Source organism: Hylobates moloch, unplaced genomic scaffold (assembly GCF_009828535.3).
Source record: "Hylobates moloch isolate HMO894 unplaced genomic scaffold, HMol_V3 SCAFFOLD_17, whole genome shotgun sequence".
Lineage (NCBI taxonomy): Eukaryota > Metazoa > Chordata > Mammalia > Primates > Hylobatidae > Hylobates > Hylobates moloch.
In genome coordinates, this window is record NW_026652292.1 from 28,532,800 (window position 1) to 28,548,837 (window position 16,038).

At 48.2% G+C, this 16,038-nt stretch overlaps 1 protein-coding gene across 4 annotated transcripts in view; it reads left to right on the plus strand.

Moving 5' to 3' along the window:
* Positions 1–2,074: 2,074 nt before the first annotated feature.
* The window catches only part of PDZD2 (PDZ domain containing 2), a 474,581-nt gene continuing 460,617 nt past the window's right edge, over positions 2,075–16,038 (plus strand). For all 4 annotated transcript variants that reach the window (XM_032135867.2, XM_058430032.1, XM_058430033.1 and 1 more), the window contains exon 1: positions 2,075–2,351. The gene's annotated coding sequence lies outside the window, so the exon portion shown is untranslated. The remainder of the gene's footprint in view (positions 2,352–16,038) is intronic.

Here is a 16,038-nt window from a genome sequence, read left to right on the forward strand (position 1 = left end):
CATATACATACCTAACAATTCATTTTAATTCAGCAAATATTTATTGAGTGGCTATTGGGTCGGATACCATGCCACCCTAGGCTTTGCGAACACAAACAATAAGCTTTAAGTTCTCTTACCTCCAGGAACTCACAAGCTAGAAATATGTGAGACAAAACGCCATAATTCCTACAACTTAATACACCTGACAAGGGTTAGATGCGCAATTTGCATAAAGTGCTACCATTGCAGCAATTAACAAGGCAGAAGAAACCTGATGTTTGTTCTGACAATCAGAGAAGCCTTTCCAGTAGAGATGACATTTACCTCCTTGGGATTTCAGCAGACACAGGAAAGTGAGAATGTCACTCTGGCAGAGGAAACAGAATTTACAGATTAGGAGTACATGGCTGGAATGAAAGAGTTGGGGATGGAGTGGATAAAAAATAGCAATGACTACATTTTGAGTGATACATTTATTTGCATATTCATTGATTCAGCAAACTTTTAATGGGTGCTGAGGGAGGTAGGCCCAAGGTATGTGCTGGGTACAGAGGCTGAGAAAACACGGGACAGAGTGGTGGAAGATGGGCCTGGGATTGTGAAACAAACAGAAAGCACCAGCCCTGTTTGATCCTTCTAGAAGGATTTTTTGTGGTGTCCCAATGATACCTTTCATTGATAATGGTTACCATTTTTTCACTGAGCACCTCCTAAGTGCTGTGCTGAATAGCGAGCGGTGTTACTGCTAGTTGCAGCAATCCTGCATGGTAGGTGTTTTCTCTATTTACACACAGGAAGAGAAGCTCGGAGTGCCCAGCTTGTCATGTACGATGCTTGGGTTTGTGCAAGCATTGACCTCAATGGCCTGGTGATTATAAAAGCTGACGAACAGCTGAAATCAAGAACTTCTCCACCCCAACCCCTGAGGACAATACCATCTCCAAATGCCTTGGGACCACTCTGGCCTCTGGTATTGTGGGACAGCTCTGTCCGGTCTGTGCAGGTGATTTATGTCTGTCTGCTTTTCAGAGAGGCTAGAGTTTATTGCCTTGCTGGGCAGAACTGCAGCTGGGGCCTGCCCTGTCCCATCCCCATCTCCCCGAAAGCAAAGATTTCCAATTACTGTTCTGTAGAAAATGTCAAAAGTATTATTCAACTATTCATTACCCCAGGTTTTGTAATTTTTCATATGTTTTTACTCTTATCTGCCAGCACTTGAAAAAGACCAGCTTTTTCCTCTTAAGAGAGCTTAATTTGCAGAGCTGTGCAGTCTTCCTATTATGTTCTTATCATCCTCTCCCTGTGGTAGGCAGAATGACAAGGATGACAAAAAAAGAACCAAAAATATTTGAAGGCCTTCCTGAAAATCCACCGGAATGAAGGATCCCAAAAGCCTGAGGCTCCGTTCCGAGTGATCTGGACGGGGGCCAAGGGCGGCTGGCATTAGCTCTCACAGTCCACTCGGCAGAAGCTCGTGGCTAGTGCTCATGGGAGCAAAACCACCACCCCAGGGCCACGGGATTTCCCCCAGGGGCTTAACTGGGGGATTAAGCAGCTCTGAGGTGCCAAGAGGTCCCCTCTCCCCGAAATCCTCGTACCAGTGCTAAATTACCTTTGGTATCCCAAGGACCAGAGGCTAAGGGTAGCTCGGGGTGAGTGGTTAGCTCTTCTCCCATCTCCTCTGGCCCCTCCGCCCCATTCTTTGATAAGACAATTGACATTTTTCTCTTTGCTATGTAAAGTGCTATGCAGAGGCAACTTCACGTCCCCTAGCTCGCTCTGTTCCACCTAGATGGCGCCCTAAGCCCCGCCTGTATGGAGATTCGGAGCAGCCATCTCCCTGGATGCCTTCCTCCCACGATCCCCAGGTTTCTGAAGCGGGCGCACCAGGACTCCTGGCTCACCCAGAGAGACGCCTTGCCCGCGGCGGGGCTCGCTCGGGGAAATCCCCGCCCACCTTGTTATTCCTGCAGGGGAATCCCCGCCCCCCGTCCCTGTCACTCCGGGAAGGGAGTTCCCGCCCCTCGAATCAACCAGAGGGAGGGAATCCCCGCCCATCCTGGAGGCTCGGCGGATCCCCTGCGCAGCGCGGCGAGGAGCGCACCCCAGCGCTGGTGCGTGCCGGCCCCGGGCAGCGGGACGCGGCGGGGCGGCGGCTGCAGGCAGCGGAGGAGCCGCAGGCCGAGCCGAAGGCACCGGGATTGCGCCTCCCGCGGCTGCCGGCGAACCGCGGCTCTGCAGCTCGGGGCAGGCGCGGCGGCGGCACCGGTGGTGGCCGCGGTGGCGGCAGCTGCGCGGGGACCCGCCGGGCGGCGCCTGGGTCTGGACGCGCGAGGAAGCCGCAGGAGCCTCGGCCGAGCTGCGAGCAGGTGAAGCGACCGTCCCGCTGCAGCCAGGACGCGCGGCTCCGGGTGGGCAGGGGATGGGGGAGGCCCGGCACCCCCGAGACCGTGTGTGCCCAGGAAAGTTTAGCGACAAATCCGGGTGCGGGAATCCCAGCCTTGGCAGGGCGGGGAGTGAGGACGCCGAACCGGGGTCCCACGTTGGGCGGCGCAAACTCCTCTAGCATCCGGCCGGGGACGGGGAGGGCGCAGCGCAGGGGAGGGGGCTAGACAGAGCGGGACCGAGACAGCGGGACAACCGGAGACGCACTGCCGGGGGTACTCAGGACAGGGCCGGAGCTCCTGCCCGGGCGCGCATCCCGGGTCCGCATCCCCGGGCCGTCTTCTGGTCCCCTCCTCCGACAGGAGCGGAGGTACTCAGGTACTCCGGCCTCAGGTAATGTCTTGGGGACCATCCTCCCTCGGGCTTGTTTCATCTCTCAACCCCCGCCTCTTTGCCCAGATGAGACGTTAGACGCGGGGCGAGGGAGTGCAGGGGGCGCCCAAAGATCAAGGGCATCTTAGGGCCGGTTATTGGTGTCTGCCGGGGAGATGGGGGAACATAGTGATAGGGAAATCCTGCTCTCTCTCTGAAGTCGAGTTTCTCCTAAAATCTGGTTTCCCTCTCCCTCTCTTCCTCTCTTCCTCCCTCGGGTTTGCGTTTGTGTTTTAAGTCTTTGAGGTGCCTGTGGTCTCCGCTATTTGGAAAATCCATTAAAGCGCAAGGCTGAATTCAGCAGCAGGAGGGTCCAGGACCCCTAGCAGGAGTTTGCCAGAAGCTGTCCTCGGCAGCCCAAATCTATGCAGAGACCTTGATAAGGGACACTGGAGTGGGAAGAGGACAAGGTCTGGCATGGGCTGGTGGCAGAGACTGGAATGGCAGGCACGAGGGCATTCCAGAGCTCCAGACCTGCCCTGGGACTGGCCGTTGGGCAGTGTTGGGGGAATGGAGCTGAGTCTGAGTCTGTCCCCTGCAGCTGGCCCAACCTCTTGCCTCCACCAAAGGTAGGGTAGGTGGATATGTTTGCCTTGACAAATCGCAATGAAACTACTGGAAGTGGTGGCTGATTGGCTGCAGTAAGTGATGCCCTGATCTGTCCTTGCAGAGAGACCTCCTGGACCTTCAGGGCCTGTTCTCCAGTGGGGTCTCCTACACTGGAGGGCTTTAGGGGCCTGGCATCTCTACTGGGCCAGCTTTTGTGGGTTGTGACTTCTGGGTGGCGGCCAGATAGGTACAGGTTGGCAGGTGTGAAGTGGGAGTGCTGCTTGTGGGGGCAGAAGAGAATGTCTCAGAACACACCCCTGGCTGTAGGTGGTGGTTCTGGCTTCATCAATTCCTTCTTCCATTAGGATGGGCCCAGAGCTGCTGCTCCTATGATAACCATCTAGTTGTGTGAGTGAGTGAGTGAGTGTGTGTGTTGCGGGGGTTAGGTGTAGGAGTAGGGGGGTGGCAGGTGCTAGGAGAGGAAGAATCAGAACCATGTAAAGTATATAAATGCACCTACCTTGACATAGTTAATATGCTCCTGGAAAAATATTGAATTATACTTTAAATCTATTGCTGAAATTGATTTTGCATGCACTTTATGGCAGTTTACTATTTAAGGAAACATGATAATTTCTCTATTCATTTCAATCATTTTATTTTTGGAATACCTGTGGTTTGCTGTGCTGGGGGCTGAGGAGGCTTCGAGGTTCCGGGATATGCTTAGATGAAAGATGCTCCCTCGCTGCTGTCAGTTTGTCAGTTTCCGTCCAGCAGGAGAAGGGAGAGAAGCCTGCTAAGTGCTATGGTGCAGACCAGTGCACATGTTGCATGTAGTAGGCCATGTGTTTATTGGATGAAGGAGTGAAGAGATGATTAAGTGAGTAAAGTACCTGAAGAGTGGTCCAAATAAAACATTTTGGGAGTATGGAGGAAAAAGAAGTCACTTTTGCCAGAGAGGATCTGAAAGGCTTTGTGGAGGAGCTCTTAGGTAGAAGTTGAGAGGTTGATCCTGAGTTAGGACTCAGTGCTAAGGACTCAGAGGAACTAAGGACTCAGAGGAACTTAGTTCTCCAGATAGTAGGGAGATGTGTGGGATTTTTTTTTTTTTTTTTTTGAGACTGGGTCTCATTGTTGCCCAGACTCAAACAATCCTCCCACCTCAGCCTCCCGAGTAGCTGGGATCACAGGTGTGTGTTACCACACCCAGATGATTTTTGTGTTTTTTGTGGAGATGGGGTTTCACCATGTTGCTTATGCTGGTCTCGAACTCCTGGGCTCAAGTGATCCTGGTGTCTTGGTCTCCCAGTGTGCTGGAATTACAGGCGTGAGCCACTGCGCCCAACGTGGACCCTCATTCTGCTCCTACACAACCCTTTAGCACACTCACCATGCTGCCCTGGGTGTGTTTCTTTAGGGCCTTATTTTATTCATACCCAGATAAGGCCTGGAACAGTTGCTAATCAACTTCCTCAGGTTAGACAGGAAAAGAGGCAGAGGGAACACCCCAGACCCCACTGCCCGGGCTGATCATACTGTAGGGTGTTGTGGAAACCCTCTCCCAGAGGCTCCAGGCCTGGTGAGCTGAACAAGATAACACAGAGCTGTGGATACTCCCTTGCCTTTGATCATGTGGGCCTAAGTGACTCAGACCATGGTGGTGGGGGCATCTCTGTTGGAAGATGGCTCCAGATCTCTCCTACTGCACCATCCACAAGGGGACAAATTCCAAAGCTGAATCCACAAAAGGTCAGGAGCAAATCCAAAGAGAGGCTGAATCTCTTTAAGAAGACAGACTTAGAGACTCAAGTTTTCAGCCTCTTTCTTCTGCCCTCAGACACATTCCCACAGCACCAGGGAGGATGCTGAGGTCAGAGTTGAGTTTCAAGGACAGGAAAAGCTAGGCAGGCAAGCCCATGAGAGAGGTTAGCAGACAAGTGGAGAGGCAGGGATGTCTCAGAGGCGCCCATCCCCAGAAGGATGATAGGAAAAGGCCACTGATAGAACAGTGTCTGCAAGGGGTGTTCATGAAGCCAGGCTGCAAGGGAAGAAGGAGACAATGATTGCCAAGACAGTGAAACTGCAGGTCTAGACACTGGATCCAGAAGTGTGCTGTTTGAAAATAACCCACAGAGTATTTTGAGGAGATTGTAGCATTGGAGAGGGTTTATTCATGAGAGTCCCTCCATTCTCCCTCCCAGGCATGTTTGGTAAACAAGAGATGTGGGAGAGAGTAGAGAACCTAGATCAGGGGTGTTTGGGCTGGACGAGGTGAGCAAGTGCAGGGGAAGAACAATACTGGCATCTGCCTTCCCTGGAAGGCCAGAGGGAAGCAGAGGTTGGTGAGGCCCTGGAGAGAATGAGGAAAACAGGGGAGGCATTTGCTGAGACCTGGGGTCACTTCGTGAAGCTGGGGGCTGGAGGAGAGGGCTGCAGTACTGCTGCCTGCCAGGGGAAGCAAACCTGGCACCTGGCACCAGTGGAGGCAGCCAGGAGGGAAAGGAAGGACTCCTGAGTTGGGGTCAGAGGCTTTGGCTGGAATCCTAGCTGTGCAGAGAACTTCCTGCTGGGCCAGATGATTAGAAATTTTGAAGCCTCCATTCGCTCATGTGTAAAAGTGGTGCAGTCGCTACTTCACAGGGTTGTTCTTAGGAGGAATCAAAAGAGGTACTAAGGTGTGTTTGGAAGGCCCTCCGTGACAGCATCTGCTGTATGGGGGGTACTTTTGAATAGTGTGTCCAGAAGTGCATAAACCTCTCACCAAAGTCAATGAGAGCCCAGTTGAATGCAGAAGGCAGGAGTTTTTAGCAGACTTGCCTGAAGCTTTCTTTCAGCTGTGGATGAAAAGCTTTGGACTACTCTGAGCAGTTGGGTCTCCCTGTTCGCACCTTGACAAATCCTTCGAGATTTCTGCCTTTTAATCCCTTGGCTTGTTGCAGTGCTGCGTCTAAATTTAATGTCCCTCTCTTATGCAAAGATCCAGTTACCAGGTGCAAGGCAGGGAGAGGCTGGACAGTCTCCTCTGTCCTCCATGGTTTGGAAGGGGATCATGCACTCACACTTGGTAACGCCTGCATTTGAGAAAGCTGAGGCCCAGAAAAACAGAGAACTTGTCCCATTAGACAACCAGAACTAGAGTCACAAAACACAGTTGCTTGATCTGGGGAACTCTTGTCTTTCGATAGCAGTGGTGTTGGCCAAGATGCAGGTGGCTGAGGAAGAATTAAAAATCTGCAATCCCCCTTGGTTTTATTAATGGGTCTTTGATTATAGTTGAAAAGATGAAAAAATAGTCTCATTTATTACTGAAGAGGGAAAGAAAAGGAGCACTTGACTTACTAAACACTAAATAGATAGGTGCCAAATTAAATGAAATTGGGGAAAATGTGAATAATTTTTTTTTTTTTTTTTGAGACAGGGTCTCACTCTGTCACCCAGGCTGCAGTGGCATGACCACGGCTCGTAGCAGCCTTGACCTCCCGGGCTCCAGTGATCCTTCCACCTCAGCCTCCCAAGTAGCTGGGAAGCTGGGACTACAGACACCACCGCACCTGGCTAATTTATTATTTAAAAAAAATTTTTTTTAGAGATAGGGTTTTACCATGTTGCCCAGGCTGGTATCAAACTCCTGGGCTCAAGCGATCCACCCACCTCAGCCTCCCAAAGTGCTGGGATTATAGGCATTGAAGAATGTTTTTTAAGGAAATTGAAGTATAGAATTATCTGGAAAATTTTCTCAAATTATTCGTTCTTTTCCAACCGGATGGTCTATGTCTAGATTTGGACCTATGCATAGGTTGCATATAAAAGGATAGATCTTTTTATGGTATCTAGAAATTTGACAGTCTTGATCTCCTATTATCCATACTTTAGAAATAGAGAAAAGATGGAATTGGAAAAGAATACATTTCCCGTGGGTTCTGGTGGGGGTGTTTGAAGCCAGGTAGGTCATCTGATTCAGTCTGATTGTCTGAGAGCTAAAGAGTTCTGTGTTCTATTTACAAATGTGTTCAAGAAGACACTGGGAGCATTTACAGTTTGAAAACTTAATAGTTGAAGAGGCCTTTTGTGGTCTGATAAGGCGGCTGAGCCGAGAGATGGTTTGTTAAGACACTAAGCATGTGGAGAAGACACATTTGTCTTTTAAGCCTCTCCAGCTCCAGGAAGAGGCCTACCCCTGGCCGTGGCCTCTCTCCAATGCCAGTAGTGTATTCACCCCACACTCTTGATGGGGCCAGAAAACAGTCTCCATTCTGAGAGTTCTGGCTGCTCCATGCATGCATTCCCTACCAGAATGCGTTCTGAGTGAATAGTGAGTGGTCTATGAACTTCCAGAAAATCAGAAACTTAAGATTCTCAACTCTCTTTATGAAGCCATTGCATGAAACCAGATAGCATTGAACACCTGGCTGACAAAGTTATTCTTGGATTATTTGTTTTTATATATAGTGTTTCTGGGGCTCATCAAGCCCTCTAGGAGGCATGAAGAGGTTTTGGAGAAGCAGCATTGGGGGAATCGACTTCATAGCATAGAGGATTAATTTTTCACACACAATTGTTGTGAGCTCTGAATGAAATAATAGCAAGGAGATGGGGGAAGTTTTGTTGTCTTTTAAGTCTAAGAAGCAGCCTGAAATGCCTAGATATCCACAGGAGGATTTAAAAAATCATAAATTCTTAAGGATCTGCAAGTCCTTGAAAGGGCATTATCCAATCTCTTGCCTTCAGGGAGGAATAAACTTAGCTCATTCCAGTTAAGGATCTATGGTTTTAACAGCTTCTTGAGGAAGGGGCGTCCATGGCATATTTGGCCCTTAACACAGTGATGCCCTAGACTGGTTCTTTGAGGTGTTTTAGCAGGAGTCGAAATGGATTTCAGAGGGGTTACTCTCGCTCTCTTTTTTTTTTTTTTGAGACGGAGTCTTGCTCTGTCGCCCTGGTTGGAGTGCAGTGGCACAATCTCGGCTCACTGCAACCTCTGTCTCCCAGGTTCAAGCGATTCTCCTCCCTCAGCCTCCTGAGTAGCTGGGACTACAGGTGCGCACCACCACGCCCAGCTAATTTTTGTATTTTTAGTAGAGACGTGGTTTCACCATGTTGGCCAGGATGGTCTCCATCTCTTGATCTTGTGATCCGCCTGCCTTGGCCTCCCAAAGTGCTAGGATTACAGGCATGAGCCACTGTGCCTGGCCGGTCTCATTTTTTATCAACACTTGGACACCTCTAGTACTTGGCTTTGCAAGCCGTAGACTTTATCATCCAAGTTAACACAACAGACCCTGTCGTCCTGGCCTCAGGACAGCCATCATCCTGCTTGGCTAAAAATAAAGACAGCACTCATATAGTGTAGAATTAGAATTCCTACCATGAGCGGGGGCACGCTTTGTGCTGTGGCTACCCCAAAGTCAATTCCCTGGCTGGGACCTGCCAGCTCAGGCAGTGGGAGTTGTACTGGGAGGAGGGTGGGAGAGATGGTAAGTTTGGATCTCAGTGTACTCAGTAGGGGGAAGGGGGTGGGGAACTGGGCTGCCTTACGTGGGAGGCCTCCGGGCATCCCCAGGCAGCTGGTGGGAGGAGAGAGGGTGCCAGGGAGCTTTGCACTGCGGGGGGCCTTCTCACTACTGTCACTCCTAGGGAGATCTCAGGATACCCAGGGGGAACAAAATAAACACTAACTCTTTTGTCCCTTTCACCGAAGGCCAGCACGTTTCCGATGCCTGTCTAAGGTGAACCTGGCTTGTCCTGTTTACACGTCCTGGGATGTTACTGTAATTCCAATATTCCAGAAGACTCTGTTTCTGGAGAGTGGAGAGGCAAGTGTATTTTGGGGTAGCCATAATATCTTGGGTTGGTGGGTACAAGTTTGAACACCCAGTAATGCCCCTTACCCCTGAGGAATTCCAGGGACTGAGCCACCAGAAATGTCTTTAGGAACCTGACCCTTCCATGTCATGAACACTAAGTAGCTCCTGACACTGCTTATGTTTGCATGCAGGTGATCAAATGGAATCATACACTCCCTCCAAGAGCACCAAGGTTTCTTTTTCTTTTTCTATTTAATAAAGCAAGATGTCCATAAACTCTACATTTTTGTGTGTTGGCCAATGGACACTTATAAAATGTCTGATTTCAGCTGTGTTTTCAGTTGAACACCCCCCACCACCCGCCCAACACCCTCTTTCTGGCACAGTGTGTTTTATGGAGATTTGGGTAAAACTAGATTGTGCTATATGGGTCTCCTGATGAAGAGAATTCACTTCCAAGGCTAAAGCAGCCATGCAAATATTATTACAAAACCACTCAGCATACAAAATTGGCATAGCTTTCCTCCACGGTTTGCCACTGCCCACTCTCCACTCCTACCGCGCCCTGGCCACCTTAATTCCCAGTATCATTAGGCTGAAAGAAGGGACAGCTGTCTCCAGAAAATGTGCTCCGAGTGTCCTCATCAGCGTGGATTCCCAAGGGAGAGCAGGCAGTGAGATGGCACGAGGAGACGAAGGTACTGGAAAGAATTGCATTAACCCCTCTCTGGACTTACTGCTCGTCTTTAAAAACCTAAGCAGATGTCAGGCTTATTGATTACTTTATCGGTGGCAGCTGTGGAGCTGCAGGCCACTATTTTTGGCACCTGGGAGATGCACACGGCCCCTGAGCACACTTCCCGCCTTCTGATCCCTCACCTGCTCAGCTTCCCAGGCTCCATCTTTATCTTGAGGATCTCTGAAGACTGCCTCTTCCCCCGTACTCTTCAGGATCCAGTACAGTGCCTAGTATGTGGGTAAAAATTAAAATTATTTGAATGTTCACTATTTGGCAGGCACTGTTCTAGACACTTGCCACATACAGCTCATTCAGTTCTCATAATCGGATGAGGTACATACTGTTATTACCCCATGTTCGTTTCCTGGGGCTGCCGTCAGAAATTAGCACAAACTTGTTGTCTTAAAACAACTGAAATTTATCCTCTCACAGTATCCTCTTCACAGGTCCGAAGTCTGAAATCAAGGTGTTGACAGGGCCACGCTCCTTCTGGAAGCTCTAGGGAGAATCCTTCCCTGCCTCTTGCAGCTTCTGGGAGCTGTGGACATTCCTTGCACTGCTTCAGCCCGGTCTGTGCCTTTGTCTTCACATTGCTTTGTCTGTGTGTCTGTGTCTTCTCCTCTCTTGTCTGCATGTCTCTACTTTGTGTGTCTCATTTATAAGGACATTTGTCATTGGAGTTAGGGCTACCCAAATAATTCAGGATGATTCCAACTCGAGATTTGTAATTTAATTACATCTGCAGTGACACTTTTGCCAAATAAGGACACATTTGCAGGTTTTGGGATGTGGGTATATCTTTTGGGGAGCTACTATTCAACACGGTACAACCCCTTTCGTGATGGAAAAATGGTGATACATTGTGGTTATGCGAATTCTCTGAGGTTACACAGCCAGGAGTTGGTAGAATTGGAATTTACATACAGCAGCCTGGCTCTAGAGCTTGCATACGGACCACTACTCTCTCTTGCCTTTTAGTAAATGTGCTCCGTGATTGTTCACGGTATGAATGGATGGCAGCATGGGTGGGGAAATAGATGAATAAAAAGATGCTGATAACAATAGTTGGCCAACATTCTCCTTCTCAATATATTGAAAATAATAACAACAACTGATATTCATTGTTGTTTCATGCTCTTGACCTGGGCTCATCCTTGGATCCTCTTTTTTGGCTATTCTAGGGAGAGCTCAACTATCTCAAGGCATTGCCTACCATCTATGCGCTTCTGCCTTCCAAATTTATGTCCGTAGCCTTGATTTCTCTGCTGTGTTCCAGACTCATGTGCCCTACTGCCCCCTTACCATTCCAGTGGGGGCGTTATAGTGATCTCTAACCTAACACAACAAAATGCAATCCTTGATATGTCTCTTTCAAGCTAGTTCTGTCCCTCTCCTCCTCCCATCTCAGTAAACGGCAGCACCATCCACCCAAAGGCTCATCTCCAAAACTAGAAACCACCCTTCATTCTCTTTTCCTGACATTCTGTATCCAAATCCAGGAGTAAGTCCTGTTGGCCCCACCTCCAGCCTCCACCCTGTTCTCCCGCCTCCACGGCAGCCACCCTTATTAAAATCACTGCCATCTCACCCCTGGACCCATGCTGCAGTCATCTTCTAACTGGGCCACCCGAGGACACTCTTGACCCCAGTCCTTTTCCTCCGAGCAGCCAGAGGGGTCTTTTATTTCTTTAAGACTTTTTTTTAAATATAGCAATTTTAGGCTCACAGCCAAATTGAGAGGACAGTACAGAGATTTCCTGTATACCTCTTGCCCCTACACGTGCAGAGCCTCCGCTCTCATCAACGTCCTTCACCACATGGTGCATTTGTTACAGTCGATGAACCTGTGTTGGAACATCGTTATCCCTCGAGTCCACAGTTTACCTTAGGGTTCACTCTTACATTCTATGGGTTTGGATAAATGTATAATGTCATGTATCCACCATTATATTATAATACAGAGTAGTTTACTGGCCTAAAAATCTGTGCTCTGCCTCCTATTCATCCCTCCTGCCCCCCTAACCCAGAGGGGTTTTTTGTTTTTTTTTTAAAGATGGGGTCTCACTATGTCACGCAGGCTGGTCTCAAACTCCTGGGCCCAAGCGGTCCACCCGCTTTGGCCTCCCAGAGTTCTGGGATTACAGACATGAGCCACTGTGCCCGGCCAGAGGGGTCTTTTAAAAACACAAGTCATATCACTCCCTGGCTTAGAATTGGACATTTCTCGTTGCCATTTCAGTGTGATTCAGGCTCCTTGCCCCAGTCCACCTCTCCTATGACTCCTTCTCTTACCACTCATTGCCCTCACTCCATGCCTGACACGCTGTACTTCTTTCAGTTTTAGAACACACCAAGTTCTGTCCCATATCAGGGCTCTTCTTCTGCTTGGAAACATCTTCCCCCAGATCTTCACAAGAACATATGATCTAACAGGAAACAGGACCACCCCCAGGTACTCTATCACATGACTCCTGTTTGAAATCAAATCTTTGATTTATTCATTTATTATCTGTCTTAGCTGTTGGATCATACGCTCCATTAAAGCAAAGAACTAGTTTGTGTTTCTCACATGCTGAAAATAGTTCCTATTTCTGCCTTTCCTTTAAGGGTTCAAGGAAGAGGGTTTAAAATATCAAGTCTCGGCTGGGTGTGGCAGCGCATGCCTGTAATCCCAGCACTCTGGGAGGCCAAGGCAGGCAGATCACGAGGTCAGGAGTTCAAGACCAGACCAGCCTGGCCAATATGGTGAAACCGCGTCTCTACTAAAAATATAAAAATTAGCCAGGCATGGTGGCGCGCGCCTATAGTCCCAGCTACTCAGGAGGCTGAGGCAGGAGAATCGCATGAACCCGGGAGGCGGAGGTTGCAGTAAGCCAAGATCACACCACTGCACTCCAGCCTGGGCAACAGAGTGAGACTCCATCTCAAAAAAAAAAAAAAAAAAAAAAATTAAGTCTCAGGGCAAATCGGAAAAAATCTTGAGCCTCAAAGTAGAGAAAGAGAAATGATCTTCTTAGTGTCTCAAGATTAAGTCCCAGGCCAACTAGAGAAATAGTACATTGGGAATCTGAGTGAGTATATTTCTTCCCTCTGTTAACAATCTGTGTCCTGGGTTTATGAGCAGGAAAATGAATTATCCAATAGACACTGAATAAATTTCTGTTGAACAAGTCAAGCACTTAAAGCATTTCAGGCACTGTTCCCAGTTATCCTTATTTTTCAGATGAGGAAACATAGGCTTGGAAAGGCTAAGTGACTTGACTGAGGTTACATATCTATTAAGAGCTGGAGCAAGAATCTGCATCCAGATCTCTCTGTCTACTAAGCCCCTATTCCCAACCACGATTCCATACAGAATCTCTGAGAAGCAGGAACTGCCTGGGATCCCTAAAGTCTCTACAGAGTCCTGAGTTTACTAATTCATTTTCCCGCCCATAAACCCAGGACACAGATTGTTAACACACAGGGAAGAAATATACTCACCCAGATTCCCAGTGTACTACTACTCTGAAAAGTTGGCCTGGGACTTAATCTTGAGAAGCTAAGAAGTTCATTTCTCTTTTTCTCCGCTTTAGGAGCTTCAGGCTCAAGACTTTTTCTGATCTTTCTTGCAACTTGATGGTTTAAACCCTCTTCTTTGAACCCTTAAAGGGAAGGCAGAAATGACCAGGTTGAGTCCTTATATGCCAAGGTAGAATTTTTCTGTAATCAGAAAAAGCTCTGAGGTCTTCTTCCTCCTGGTTTTCCTTACACATGAACACTTTTGTGTCGTTTGGTCTTTTCGGCCTCCACGTTTCTTCCTAGCTGGGGAGAGCCCTAGGGTGACAGCATGGACTCCATTTTCAGATTGGCTGTTAGCAAGAACCTCTCCATTGAGTCTTGCTAAAAGAGTGGTCCATTTCTTGGTCACTAGCTTTGAGCCAGTCATGAAAGAAGACAAAGGACAGGTTCTTGCCAGGTGTAGGGCTCAAAGTTTGCAGACTAGGGAGAAGGAGAAATCACCTATTCATTTCTTTCCCTGTTGTTGGACCTCCTTTTAAAAATAACTTCCATCTTGAGAATTACATCAGCATCCCGTAAGTAAACATTGGACAAAAAACTACTATTTCGGGCAGATAGTAATTGTGAGAATGTCCAAGACCCATAACTGTAGGTTGGGCTTTTATTCATAGAAAGGTCTATAGTGGCTGATTTTTCATGTATCTAGCAAATATAGCTGCTCTCCTGCAGAAAGGTAGAACTCTGGCCATTTGATACATCATGCACTTCACCTCTGCTGTCATAAGTGGGATTTGCTATGGTAACCAGAACTTTGCCCGAGAATTGTGCATGTAAGGTGTCACTCATTGGTAGTACTCTTTATTTTTAGCATAAACCAAAGAGGAGCTGCTCATTGTTCCTGCTAACATGCAGGTGGGTAGTCACAGTGGAGCCTAGGAAGAATTGTATGTGCTGTTCTCATGGGGAATGTCACCACCCACCACAGTGCTCATTTGTTGGAGCAAGATGTGCTTCTGGATTTCCATTGGTTAAAATCTGTGCTGAAAGTTATACACTAGGATAGTTGGACTTGCTCTATTTATTTATTTATTATTTCGAGACAAGTTCTCCCTCTGTTGCCCAGGCTGGAGTGCAGTGGCATGATCTCGGCTCACTGCAGCCTCAACCTCCGAGGCTCAAGTGATTCTCCCACCTCAGCCTCCCGAGTAGGTGGGACTATAGTATGCACCACCATGCCTGGCTAGTTTTTTTGTTTGTTTGTTTGTTTTGAGATGGTGTCTTGCTCTGTCACTCAGCTGGAGTGTAGTGATGCAATCTTGGCTCACTGGAACTTCCACCTCCTGGGTTCAAGCAGTTTTCCTGTCTCAGCCTCCTGAATAGCTGGGATTACAGGCGCACACCACCATGACTGGCTAATTTTTGTATTTTTTTTTTTTTTAGTAGAGACAGGGTTTCACCATGTTGGCCAGGCTGGTCTCGAACCCCTGACCTTGTGATCTGCTCACCTTGGCCTGCCAAGATGTTAGGATAATAGGCATGAGCCACTGTGTCTGGCCTGGGTTTTTTGTGGTTTGGTTTTGTTTTGTTTTGTTTTGTTTTGTTTTGTTTTTTAGAGACAATGTCTTGCCATGTTACCCAGGCTGGTCTTGAACTCCTGAGCTCAAGTGATCCTTCCGCCTTGGCTTCCCAAAGTGACAGGATTACAGGTATGAGCCACCGCCCTGGGCCTGGACTTGATATTTTAAATAACTCTTTCTCAACTGCTCTTCCCCATGATCTTCATCTTGTCACAGCATGTAAGGTTTGCCAACAATGGCGGTCCTGCAGATAGGAGGTGGGTCCTTTCCATAAAGCCACTGAAAACTATGAAAGCTCAGCAAACATTTGAAGGAGGTAGTATTATCTTCTCAACATGACACTCATTTCTTTCCGAGTGCTTATACTTTGTCCTCACTGCCCCCAAATCAACTTTTTTCCTTTTTTCATCCAACTAATGTTTATTTAGCACATGCCACATAGAGAAAAGATATATATACTTCGTATTCTCAGTACAGGGAATAAAAATAAAATTCAGTTTGCCTTGAATTATCAATTGCATCAAATTGTTTGGCTGTCTTCCGGACCAGAGGGGGGAAAAATGGTGAAAACATTGCTTCAAGAACATAGTGGCGAGGCACAGTGGCTCACGCCTGTAATCCCAGCACTTTGGGAGGCCGAGGCAGGCGGATTACTTGAGGTCAGGAGTTCGAGACCAGCCTGGCCAACATGGTGAAACCCCATCTCTGCTAAAAATACAAAAAATTAGCTGGGCATGGTGGTACACGCCTGTAGTCTCAGCTACTTGGGAGGCTGAGGTGGGAGAATCGCTTGAACCTTGGAGGCGGAGGTTTCGGTGAGCCGAGATCGTGCCATTGAACGCCACCCTGGGTGACAGAGTGAGACTTCGTCTCAAAAAAAGACCAAAAAACTAACAAACAAAAAAACACAGTGAGCCTCCTGAACCTCACTTTTGCTGGTGACTTGGAACTGGCTGGGATCTCCCTTGGCATATTTGCTGATAGATATGTATACCTAGGACTGAGTGAATCTGGAGCCATGTGACACTGTACTCCATCACCTGTGAGTTCAGTTGAGGATGCAAACTAG